The sequence below is a fragment of the Alligator sinensis genome, unplaced genomic scaffold, assembly GCF_000455745.1.
Source record: "Alligator sinensis unplaced genomic scaffold, ASM45574v1 scaffold83_1, whole genome shotgun sequence".
Lineage (NCBI taxonomy): Eukaryota > Metazoa > Chordata > Crocodylia > Alligatoridae > Alligator > Alligator sinensis.
In genome coordinates this window covers 2538168-2550868 of record NW_005842043.1, presented here as the reverse complement: position 1 = coordinate 2550868, position 12701 = coordinate 2538168, and the positions used below count along the sequence as shown (strand labels likewise).

Genomic DNA, 12701 nt, shown 5'->3' with positions numbered 1-12701 from the left:
GAACCGGCGTTACGCCAGCTGTCTAATCAGCTGTTTTCGGTGCAGGAGACAGCCAGACCAATCCCAGCAGCCGTACTGGCCACTGCGGGAAAGTTTAAAAGCCCCACCGGAACTAGGGTGGGTGGAGAGCCGAAGAGAGAGAGCGTGGGCTGGCAGCACTCTAGGCGGGCTGTGGCTCCAGCTCGGGAAGGGAGCGACACAGCCTGTGCAGCTCCCGCAGGCAGCACCAGGGAAACCTTTAAGCTCCCTGCCGGAGGCAAAGCAGAGGAAGCCCTCCAGCTCCCCGCAGAAGTGGAGATTGAGGAGGCATGGGATTTCCCTGCAGGCAGCAGGGGGAAGGAGGCATTTGAGCCCCCTAGAGGAGGCAGGGGTAAAGGGGCAGCTCTGCAGCCCTCTCCTCCTCCAGGGAATATTTCTTCTGAGCTAAGAAAACCCTGAGAAGGAGGAAAAGCAACAGAGACAAGGCAGGCAGGCCCCGGGCCATCCTACAGGGCTGAAGATCATCGTTAACAGATATCCACCCGGTTGGCGAGTGGACGGGGTGTAGGGGAGGTGGAGCCCCATGGAACATCGCGCCAAACAACTGTGAGTACTGCCATCTATCGGGAGGGCCTCCTGGGAAGATCTTCACTGAAAACCCCCTCTCATGGTAGTTTGACATCATGGCAGGTGAGTCGAGGGGAGGGGATACACCCTGACAGGCCGTGCAGCACGCAAGGTGCAAGATGTCACAGTCAGTCACTTGAGTCTGATCTTCGAACAGTGTTCGATATAGTGTGCTGTGAGGCAACAATTATATTTTCTTTCCTTCCTTCTTATTTAATACATTTTTCTCCAAAATTAAGAAGCATTCAAGTCAGGATTGTTGCAGCATATGTTGTTTATTATTTGGACATAATCTAAGTCACGAGTGATATAGGACTGTAGATTTTGCCTATAAATTGATCACTTTAGATGTATTGGCCTTAAAATAACAGCTTAAGAAAGTTACGGACATTGCAAGAAATTAACTCTTGTAATCCCACACTGGGATGATACCACTGGTTCACCATCACAGTTGGTATGTAGAAGGGGTGTTGGGGAGGTGGAGCCCCAAGAAACAAGCCAAGAGGTAACCCTCTTCTTGAAAAGGGTGGGAAACCATATAATGTAGGTGCTTCTTTTCTTTTGCAATATGTAATTGAGTAATCAAGTCATGGCAGATGAATACAGAAGGACTTTGTACTCCCCCCCTTCCTTTTATTTGTGGGCAAGACCCCAGGGGGCAACACTAACAATAAAGAACATGCTGGCATCTGAATATTGGCAAACAACTCGGGTGAAAAGCTGTACAGAAGATATTTTGTCTGTTTCTGTTTCTTTCTTGGAAATATAATCCTTCTTTAATTACTCTTCTTGTATTTTATATTGAAGGGACTGAAACCACATCATTGTTAAAATGGCTTCAGAAGAAATGAATTATTTAAATGAATATGAGTTCTAATGCAAGACAGTATTTTTTGCCCACAAGATGGGAAAATATGTTCCAGGAAAAGGTAACTTTATAAAATTATGTTCCATGTAAAAGTAATGAGTTGCTGAAAAACATGTCAACACTGTGAATTGCAGGACTTTAATTCACATGATTGTTGATACTACCCCTGGCACTTTTTACCCAAGGCTTCTGGCAGATATTACAATTTAAATGTGGGTAACCTGTTAATTGTGCTGTAGATAGTAAACCTGACACATGTTCAGAAGATTAATGGCATGACAAAATAGGAAACCAACCACAAAAATGTTCCACAATTGTTAGGATCAGAGATAAAATCCCATTATGCCATTAAATGAATGTGTGCCAGGGACCCAGGAGAAAGGTTTTACCAGTTTCTTTATACTTCTGATACAACTTTATTGCTATGTTACATCAAGTAATAGTGTGCCATGTGGAATAACATGGAGCCAATTCCATTTATCTGCTTCACCTTCCCCTTTCTTTTGATGAAGTTTGGGTGCCTGAAAGAGGTAGATACTTTGTGGGTATCTATGGTCATAGTACTACTATGCCTTATATCTATATTTGTATCTCAATGCATCCAAGTTCTTTAACTCACATACCTAATTACTGCTATTATTTGCCTCTTAAATATCCTAATGTTTTTTATTTGGTTAGCATAACTTTTTATTGTATGCAATATATTTTGTGGTGATTGTGTGCTTGATATTTCCCTCTGATAATGTGTTACTCTGAAGTTAATTGAAAATACTCATGTTGTTTAACAATTTTAACAATACTGTATTATATTTCCATTATATGTGTATTGTTCAGGACTTTTTTTCCTACTGGAAATGAATTAAGAATAATACTCAGCCATTGCATAGTTTGCAGTGTGATTTGAATATCAAACTGGATATCTAATCCTTCCAACACCTCTGGGTTGTTGGTATTGTCTGTTTTACGGATCAGTATGCTAAGTAAAAGTTAAATTATGTCATCAAGGTCACTTATGTGTTAGTGTCAAAGCAAAGACAAGCATAGGCTTGTGATCAAAACACTAAATCTCACTTCAATTATAATGCATTTTTCAGGATCCACAGTGTCAGCATTTCACCCTAGACCACGCCAATATATTGACTCATAATTTTTGTTTCTCAAGACAGGATCTGGAATGCTGATGATGGTCATTACCAGGTAAAATCCTATTAGAGTGCTCCATCTCCTCCCCTGTGTTTAGGAGTACATTTAGAAATGCAACAGATATGAAACTTTAGAAGCACAGACACTTCAGAAAACTATTATTGAGGCATTAAATATAATATTAAAAAAGGACTGTAGCATAAATTATATAACTGTTATGCATACTTGGATTCTTGGCTCACTGAGGGTAATTAATGCAACAGGTAAAGAAGTCTGGGAAAAGACTCATCTGACGGAAATGACATACAATGGTTTGTTCTGGTTTCTAAGGCTAGGAGAGACAGAACTGAATTGGGGTGAGAGTCGCACATACAGAGAAACACAGATGGGAACAATTGATATCTATATCCAATAAGGGTAGTAAGTAGGAAGCTTAACATGCATGTAAACTGTTGTTTTATTGTATCTTTTCTCTGTAAAACTTTTGCCCTGAGATAAATAATAGTGTGCTTGTGAAAACTGGCTGGTCACTGTTCTTGAAAGAGAAAAGGATAATAGGTACTTTTCTAAAAGGTCAGTCCTGCTAGGGATAATTACAGTGTACTGCAAGGGGACAGCAGCCTCAAAGTCTATGTTTTAAAAGAATGGAGTACGGGTCCCCAGAAAAGAAGAGTAATGACTTGAGGCACAGGGAGGAGGAGGACAAGAGGATGTCAAATACATGGTTGCCCCAGAACAGTGACAGGTTTCTGAAAAAAAATACACGCAGCTTTGCATAATTTTTAAAAAAAAGACTATGGACTCAAAAATAGTGCATATTTAAATGTGGAACTCTTAATTATATATGTCTTCATGAATGAATGAACAGATTTTCAAAGAGGTAGAATACAGTATTTAATCTACCTGAAGGATTAAGTGAATGTCCACAGAATGCTAGAGAGGTTCAGAGTACAGAGGGCTTTGGGAAGGATTCAGAATTGAGTCTCATATATTTTTTCTTTAATAAAGCAGAGGTCCATTTCTCAGATCCCCTTCACTTCAAAGCTGCTGTGGGTGGAGAGTAACAGATATAAGTCTTGCCATGAGCTTCCTGCAAATATGGCACGGGGATTGAGGGTTGAAGTTATGATGCAGTGCTGAGGTGTTGCTTAATGCTGTTATCATTGAAACAAATATTTACCAATAGTTCCTCAGGCTGCTCAGTCACTGAAAAACAACTTCTTATTGGGAAATATTCCATAAATAGCTTAAGTGGAAGAAACTTCTTATACCTTCTTTGGTATTGTTATATACTGGTACTAAACTATTAAGTAGCTGAAAAAGGTTTAGATGCAATGTGGAATAGGGCACTTTGTACCTGAAAGCTTTCCAACATCTTGCCCAACTACACAGTTGGTCCAATAAAAAACCCTTGCCTCGTGATGCAGAATGGACATTTACATTAAAGTACAATCTCTCTTATGCTTCTGGTACAGGTTCATTTAAAAGTGCTATGACATCTGATCCCTGATCCCAATGGGCATTTTTACATGAACTCCAGGGATGTGGGGTGTGCGGGCCAGGAGTGACCCGAGCCCTTTTCCGCGCTGCACGCGGGCTGTGGCCAGCAGCCCGGGCACGCCGGGTCGGAGAGGGAAGGCCGTCGAGCTGGAATTAGGCACAAACGCGTAACGGTAGTTTAAAAGATTGTTTACTTACACCGAGATGGCAGTGGTGCAGGCAGGAAAACTTGATTGAGTTGCAGTTACAGACAGACAACACAGACGGTCTCGTGGAGGTTGCTAGGCTCCACGGTGCAGAGCTCCGGATGCTCTGGGTGAACGAGCCACCAAAATAGAAATCGTAAATACGTCTTATAAAAGTCGCGCTCGAAGACGGGAAGAGGTGGGCGATGGATCAGGCCGCCAAGCTCCTCTGGATCTCACACAGGGTTTCTATTACCCTGCCGTGTACCCAGACAATCATGCCTTTTGGGTCATGACATGGGGAAGAGGCACTTTATTTAGAATAGCTCTGAGAGCCACTCTAATAAAGTGCCCAGAGGGTCTTATTACGGGAGAAACTGATTATTGGGTAAACAAGGATAATCCTAATATCAGTGTACTCAGAAGCTGTGCCAGACAGTAATACTTAGTTCTGCTGTTCAAAGTAATCAAGAAGCTAAAATTGCATGAACCTGTTTGTGGTTTTAAGGTACGTGTTTGCTAGGCTCCTAGGGCACATATACATGTGTCCAACACCTGCTCTGAAGCATGCTAATTATGCATTGGAGCAGACTCAGTTAATTGAGTCTGCTGAAGCATGCTAATTAGCATGCCCCAGCAGTCTCAGCGACACATGTATTCAGCATCCCCATGCTTCAAAATGGCGGTGGGGGGGCTTTATCTAAAGCTTGTTAAATGAGCTTTAAAGCACCTCCACTGCCATTTTGAAGCACAAGGACACATACACAAGATGTGGAGGCTGGCCAGAGCATGGTAATTACCATGCTCCAGCAGACTTGATTTAACCACGCTCTAGCAGGCCCTGACTTGCCACATGTTCAATGTAATGTGACATACAAATCATCCATAAAAGTCTCCTATGTTATATGTAGAACATTTTTATGGCTGGTTTCCCATTTATGGCAGCTTAAATTGGGTGCATGTTAACATGTTAATTGTGACATACACGTAACATGTAGAGGGGGGCCTCGATGATACTCCTATGCCTGATTTACCACAATACATTAGAAACAGTAAGGTTCAGCTGCTCAAGAGCAGGAGGATAGGGTCATAGGCATGCCACAGGAATGGGTTAAGGTGTTCTTACAAAGCTGCCACAAAAATTTACCAGTTCTGCTTCTTTTTTGTCTTGACAACAGCTGATGATTAAGAATAAGGATATTGTAGTTGTCTGTCAAATTGGAGCAGACGGAATTTTGCAAGTCCCAAATCTAAATGTAACCACTAACCATAAACCTGTCCTGTTGTGTAGCCATAAATGTGTAGGGTCCTCCAAAATATTATACTTCCTGAACCACATTATAGGAATGTGGGGGACAGGTCAGGAAGGAACCTCTTGAATCATTCTTATGACAGGCAAATACATCATGCAAACCCTTTCATAACCTTATCACATTCTATATTTAAACCATTTATTTTTCTTGCCCCCCTCCATGCCTACTGAAAAGCTGTTCCAGAATTTTACTTTCTGATACTTGGAAGCCTTCTAACTTCCAGCCTAAATTTATCTGTGGTCAGGGGGGGTATCTACATGAGATGCTTACTGTGGAGTTGCCTAATTAGCTTTGCAGTAAAGCATCACTATCTACACGTACGGAGCTATTAGGCTGAAGTAAACTAATTAACTCTGCCCTGTAGCGTCCCTCCTGGTGAGAATGCCTCTCCCAGGCATGTGGGGATCAGGACCCTCCCAGTCCCCATGTGGCTGCCAGGCAGTGTCCCCACCAGGCAGGGACACTTCTCCCAGCCATGTGGGGATCAGACCCTCCCAAGCACCACATGGCTGCCAGACAACAGGGACACTTCTCCTAGGCTCATGGGGATTGGCACCTTCCTGGTCTCCATGTGGCTGCCAGGCAGCATCCTCAGGTGGAGCACCTCTCCCAGCCATGTGGGATTGGGACCCTCTCAGTCCCCACATGGCTGCCCAGTAGTGTCCCCACTGGGCAGAAACTCCTCTCCCAGCCACACGGGAGGTTTCCACTGCTGGTCTCCACTTGGCTGCAAGGCAGCATCCCCACCACGTTGGGACAGTTCTCCCAGTCATATGGGGATTGGGTCCCAATCCTCCCAGCCCCAGGCTGGGACCCGGGGGAGCCTGCAGCTCTCCCTGGCTGCTAGAGCAGGGCAGGGAGGCAGGAACATCCCCGGTCTCAAGTGCTCATTACTGCGCATTAATCGCACATGTACACGTGCCCAATGTCACTTTTACTCTCAGTTTGGCACTTATTGATCACTAGAAGGATACAAAATGTATAAACATGTATATAGTTTAATAAGCATTTGCTCAGATGCTTAATTTTTTATGCTATCATTTTATGATAGCATAAAAATGGACTAGAAAATGGTCAGTGATGCATTTTGGTTTTCAAAATGCAGCTTCATTTTTCTCACAATTTGTATCAATCTGTATTTTGCTGGAAATACCAACAATGTGCACAAAAATAACATTTAATATTTTTAAGTAGTTAACTAAAACTACCCAATATGTGCAGAATACATAACCTTGTCTTTTTCTTTGTTTTCAAAATGTGTTTTGCATTGAAAACTAATTTATTAAACTTAAGACCTTTCTATAATTAGCTAACTGAACTGATCGTGTCCTTCAACATTTTAGACTAGGGGTATTAAGCATATGGCCTGAGGGCCAGATATTGGTATGTTTCCACCAGCCTGTGGGGCTCTTTGTGGGCCCAGGAATTCAGGAGTGGGTCAAGGAGGAGGGCATGGAGTCTGCTGCAGAATTCAGGGTTATAGAGTTCCACCGGGGGGGTTCCTCTGCTGGCAGCAACAGCTGTGCTGCCACTATGCCACTCCTACCACCACTGTTTGCTCTGATGTTGTTAGCCTCACTGCCATTGGACCCAGAGATATAGTAGATCTCATCTTCTTACACCTTGCTTTTATTTGTAGATAACAGGGAAAGAATCTTTTTCTGCTTTGTCATCTCTTAGTATATTTCTAATTTTGAATGAGCTATGTGTTGAATGGAACTAGTTGACATGAAGTGAAATGAATACTATATTTTCTCTGCCTCTACAAAACGGGTTACTGTTTAATTTGGAACCATATTTTTATTTGCTCTTTGTATTTATGTTAAAGTTTTTAGTAAATTACAGAGATACCGAATTTGGTGTCTAGATTGTATCATTCTACACAGATATTGCTTTAATAATTTTAATGTGAACGTCATAATTTCTCATTTAATTTTAAGTTTTATTTTAAAAACATTTTTAAATTGTTTGTTTTACATTTTAAAATGAATTTATTTAAATTATAGTATACATTTTTAAAACCTTAAATTTGCATCTATTCAGAACTGAATTCTGTGTTTCTTATGTGAGTGACCGTTACCAAGAGGTAGGTGTCCCCTGGCTGGAACAGGTGGTCTCAGGGTTGCCCTTATTTATTTACCTGACTTCAGTTCAGGGGGCTCAGCTTCCCCATGCAACATTTACTTGGGAGGAAAAAAAAGGAGTAGGGCTTTCCTTGCCCTACTCCACTGAAGTCACACTGACTTCAATGAGACTGCTCCCATGATGCCTGATTGTAACCCTATATATGACAAGCATAGTTGGATAATATTAAATTGGTATAGCATTGCTGGACAGTTTTCCTTACGGGTTCCTCCCCTTTCCTTCAGCTACTACAGTTGCCAGCCCTAAAGCAAGTGAAAGGTAGTGGTGAGAGAACCAACTGTTGGATTTAATTTGTCTTTGTGTAGCTCCACTGGAATCCCTGGGGTTACTTAGGTAAACAAGTAGCAGAATCAAGCCCTTGTCCCCTGTATGCTCATGTGACATAATTACTAAACTTCAATGGTTTGAGAATTATTTTGATCTTCAGAACGATTATATATGCTTTCATTTTTCAGTTCAAAGAAAACTTGACAGTTTTGGTTGGAAGTCAGATCCCTCTTGGAGGGCTCTAATCGCTAGAGAGCACTAGTGCCTGGTGTTTATTATCCATAGATTCTGGAACTTTTAAATGTTACTACTTCCACATGACAAACTTTCTGTATCTGGTGGGGAAAAAAAGCAGTATTTGTTGCATGCAGCCATTGTTCGATCTTGTTCAAGGTGTAGTATCTTCCCATGAAACTCTATATCCTAATGTAACTTCAGAAAGAATATTTAGTTTAACCTTTGTTTGAAGAAATGAATTGGAGATCACCTTGATATCAAAACAAAGGAGGTCATATTCAAACAGAATTCAATTCTATCTGATTGGAAGTTTAAAGTATTCAAGTGGCAAGAGCTGGATAATGAGCATAGGAACAAAGTATTGTGAATTCTCAAGGGAGTTTAATCATTCCCTTCATAATTATTTTGTTTACTAAAGAGAGTAAGTTAATTTCTAACAATTCTAAATTGTTACTAAATTATTGGCTTTGATATTTAAGTGCCTTTCCATACTCTCATCTCTTGCCCTTTTCCATCCCACTGATTCTTTTTCTGCCTCAGATACAGTTGTCAAAAGAACATGTGGCTGTGTACCAAGGTCATGCATGGGGTATGTTTGGTAGTCAGAAGAGAAGGTCTTTCTGCTTCCATTTCCTTATATTGTATTTGCACTGACATGTATAATACTCTGCCAGAAGTCACATTGGCTTCAATGAGACTGCTCCCATGATGCCAGATTGTAACCTTATACATATGTTCCACTGTACAGAAGGAGACATAAGAGCACAGCTATTTCCTTTGTAGGTTGTGTCATTAGTTGGGATCCTGGTTTTCTCTGTTTTAAAATCACAAATCCTCTGATTTAAAAAAAATAAAATCACCAAATTCTATAACTAAACCCCCCCAAATCTGCGTTTTTTAACCATTAAAATGAAACACCGCTATACGTATGTATGTATTTGTTGAACAAAGTGTTTTATATATTTACAATTTTAAGGCAATTTGGAAGCCCACCAGTGCCTCAATCTTTAGGATAAAATACAGTCTAAATACCTATATATTTTGGTATTTGATTTTGGTTTTTTATCATAGAAAATCAGAGCTCCCCCTGCCCCCTTCGCTCACCAGGATGCAGGTCCCTCTGTGACTGTCTGCCCCGCTGCTTTGTGACACTGAGCAGCCCAGATATGCTAGTGCCCTTCCCCTGCCCCTCACTCCCAAGCCACAGCTCCACCAGCCTTGCTAGTGCCCTTCATTCCTGACATGCAGCCCCCTGTCTCTGCCATTGACCCTAACTCCTGACCCACAGCTTTCTACCCACTCCAGCCAGAGGGGGCCCCCAGCTGGCCCCATGTAGACTCACAGGACTACAGTGGGGGAAAGGGCCAGAGGTGGGTCCCTTTGGGGGTGGCGGGGAGCTGCATAGTTGGGCTGCCGGGATCAGTACTTGTGCTCCCAGGGGCAGCCGTGTGCTGCCCGGGTGGGAGGACCATGGCCAGACTGCCTGGTGCAGTGTGGAAGCCCCAGGTCAGGACAAAGTGTTGCCAGTGGTGTTGCCCTCCTCTTCCCACCAGCCTGCGCCTGGGTTGGACTCACTCCACTGCTGGCCACAGCATGACCCAGGCCAAAGCCACACTTCCGGTCCTCCCTGCTGCAGTCCTAGACCCAGCCCCAGTTCCAGCCGGCAGTGCAGGATGGTTTGTGATGCCCCAGCTGCTGCCTGTGCTTCCAGCCACGAAGCTCTGGACACACCTCCCCTCTTCCTCCGCTGGAGGGGCAGGCGCTTCTGGGCGGGCCCTGCTGGCAACAGTGTGAAGCTGGAGCCATCAGCAGCCCCAGGCACTGGCTTACACCACACTGCAGCCTCAGGAGCCAGACTCCTTCCCCCAGCGCCGGCAGACACCAGCAGGCACAGACTCCTACGTGCGCACACACCCTTCACACCCCCATCACAACCCCCCCCCGCCAACATAGCCCCCCAGACAGTCCTTAAGCCCTGGTCTTCCACCCTCACGTCTTATAGACTTACCTGTATCCAGCTGCCAGGGCTGCTCCCACCACCCCAAACAACTCCTTGAAGCTGGAACACCGCCAGCCTGCAAGGGGAAACCTATCGTTTCCTGCATCAAAGGGGTTAGGACCTGTTTTTCTCTGTCAAAGAGGAAAATCCATATTTTTCCATAGGAAATGGAAAACCTGGATCCCCGGTCATTAGGGAGGATTGCAGGTGAGGTTTGTTGAAGGATACTACTTGGACACATCAGTTTTGCACTATGTCTTCTAGCCACAAAACATATCATTACATCTCAACTTAAATTAGATTAGGTTTCTTGAACTCTGATGGCATAGGAAGAAGAGGTGTATGATTAAGCTAATTACAGAATGGGCACCACTCAAAAGAGTAAGAATCAGCTCTCTCAACCTGGCTCTCCAGAGCAGGCACTAAAACAACACCAGTCAAGTGGCTCAGGGCTCCCCTTATTTATTTACTTGACTTCAGCCTGAAACCTGGCTCGCATTCCGCTGGGGTACAGTGTGCAGTTCTGGGCTCTACATTTTAGGCAGGACCTAGAGAAACTGGAAAAGATCTGGAGATGAACAACAAAGATGGTAAGCAGGTTAGAATGAAAAATGTACAAGGAAAGGTTGAGAAAACTAAACAGCTAGTTACATTTAGTTTGGGAGGAAAAACATGAGATTAAGGGGAAGACTTGAAAGACAGCCATAGCGAAGAGGGGAAACAACTGTTCTGCTTTGCTGTAGAGAACAGGACACAAAGCAACAGGTTCAAACTACAATAAAGTGGATTTAATCTCAGGGGAAAACATCTTTTATTACTAGGACAACTTCTACAGCAGGGGTGGGCAATTATTTGGACCTGTGGGCCACAAAGGGAGTTGCAGGCCAGGTCAGCTCCCCGCTCTCCCCCCTGCACAATGGCTCACCAGAACTGGTCATGATAGTGTGGGGGCAGGACCCAGGGCAAAGCAATGATCTGCTGCCCACACACTCCCGTGATGGGTGCCGGTTTTGCAGGCAGGGACATGCAGGGAACAGATTGTGGCCCTGTCCCAGGCCCCAACCCTGTGCTGTCACGACCCAGTGATCCTGGGGTCTCCACGGAGACCGGCCAGGACTTGAATGGGCGGGGCGCGTAGCTAGGCAGACAGCATGGGGCCGCAGGCGGGCAGGGAGCTGTATCCAGGGCCTGGTCTGGGATCTTTGGGTGGTGACAGCGCAGGGCTGCCCCCTGTGCCTGGGCTGGGTGGGACCAAGGGACCGGTTGCTGGTGGACAATATCTGTCAGCTGACCAGATCTGGCTGTGGGCCATATTTTGCTCACTCCTGCCTGAGTTACTCCATGCTTTCGGTGAGGCAACTTTACCCTGGAGTGCCATGTAGATCAGTCTGCAGCAAATAACTTGTGCATCTGCACCCTAACCTTATCTACACTGCAGCAACAGCAGTAGTGATGGCAGCATAGTGTAGGTGGTTGATCGAGTGTTAAATAAGGTATCTCAGGTGACAAACAGACTCAAACCTGTCTCCGGATAAACCATTTTCCCTTTGACATTAAGGGTCATGTCCAGACGAGTACGGTCATGCAGTATGTGGCACTGCAGACCAGTCTGTGGCAGTGCTGGATTTAGGCTTAAACTAGTTTAGGGACTCACAATATGAGGGACCTCTGAGTAACAAAAAAACCCTGGACATTTTCATTCTAATATAACAAAGATATACATGTATATGGCTCCACAGTTGATATTCATAGTGAGTCTATAACTTTGTGCAGAAATAACAATTCATCTTCACATGTCATGAAAATCTATTTTCGTGGATTACTTTTATCGCATGCAGCCTCTTAAACTGGACATAGTTTAGGGCCTCAGCATGTCATAATCCAGCACTGCTCTGCGGCACCACACGCTGCACCTCGGGGCCTTCCCCGCGCTGCCATCTCGTAGCACTGGGGGGGAAGGTTGACTCCGGGAGATCCCGGGGGCACCCCCCGAAACTGCCCCGGCCGGAGCTATGCTTCCGTTGCCAGCTGCTTTTTAGACTAGTAGGAAAATGCAGCAGGGGCCTCAGTGCACGGGCTTGATGAGGTGGCTGCTACGGGCTCCTTCCTCTCTCCTGCCGTCCAGCCCCGCCCCGCCCCGCCCCGCGGGACAAGCTCGGGGCCGAGCCGGCCGCGCCTACCCCCCACTGGCTGCAGTTCCGCGGCACGGGCAGCAAACGGCGCCACCCACTGGCCTGCTCACCGGCGCTCTGGCATCCCGACTATCAGCTCTATGACCCGGAAGCGTTGCAGAATGCAGCCCTAGAGACTCTATGGCCCATTTGCTAATTCCACTTCCGCTTTTCAGTCCCGCCGACTTCCGGTGGCCTGTGCGTAGCCGGACCGAGGTCGGGGAGCGGGCAAGCGTGTGGCGTCCGAGTGAGGGGGCGCGACCGCTG

At 44.9% G+C, this 12701-nt stretch overlaps 1 long non-coding RNA gene across 1 annotated transcript; it reads left to right on the top strand.

Moving 5' to 3' along the window:
• The first annotated feature begins 532 nt into the window (after positions 1-532).
• Positions 533-12697, top strand: LOC112550163. Its single transcript, XR_003093832.1, has 4 exons — positions 533-669; positions 1414-1535; positions 2637-2671; positions 12611-12697. It is a non-coding gene; the product is annotated as an uncharacterized LOC112550163 (long non-coding RNA).
• Positions 12698-12701: the final 4 nt, after the last annotated feature.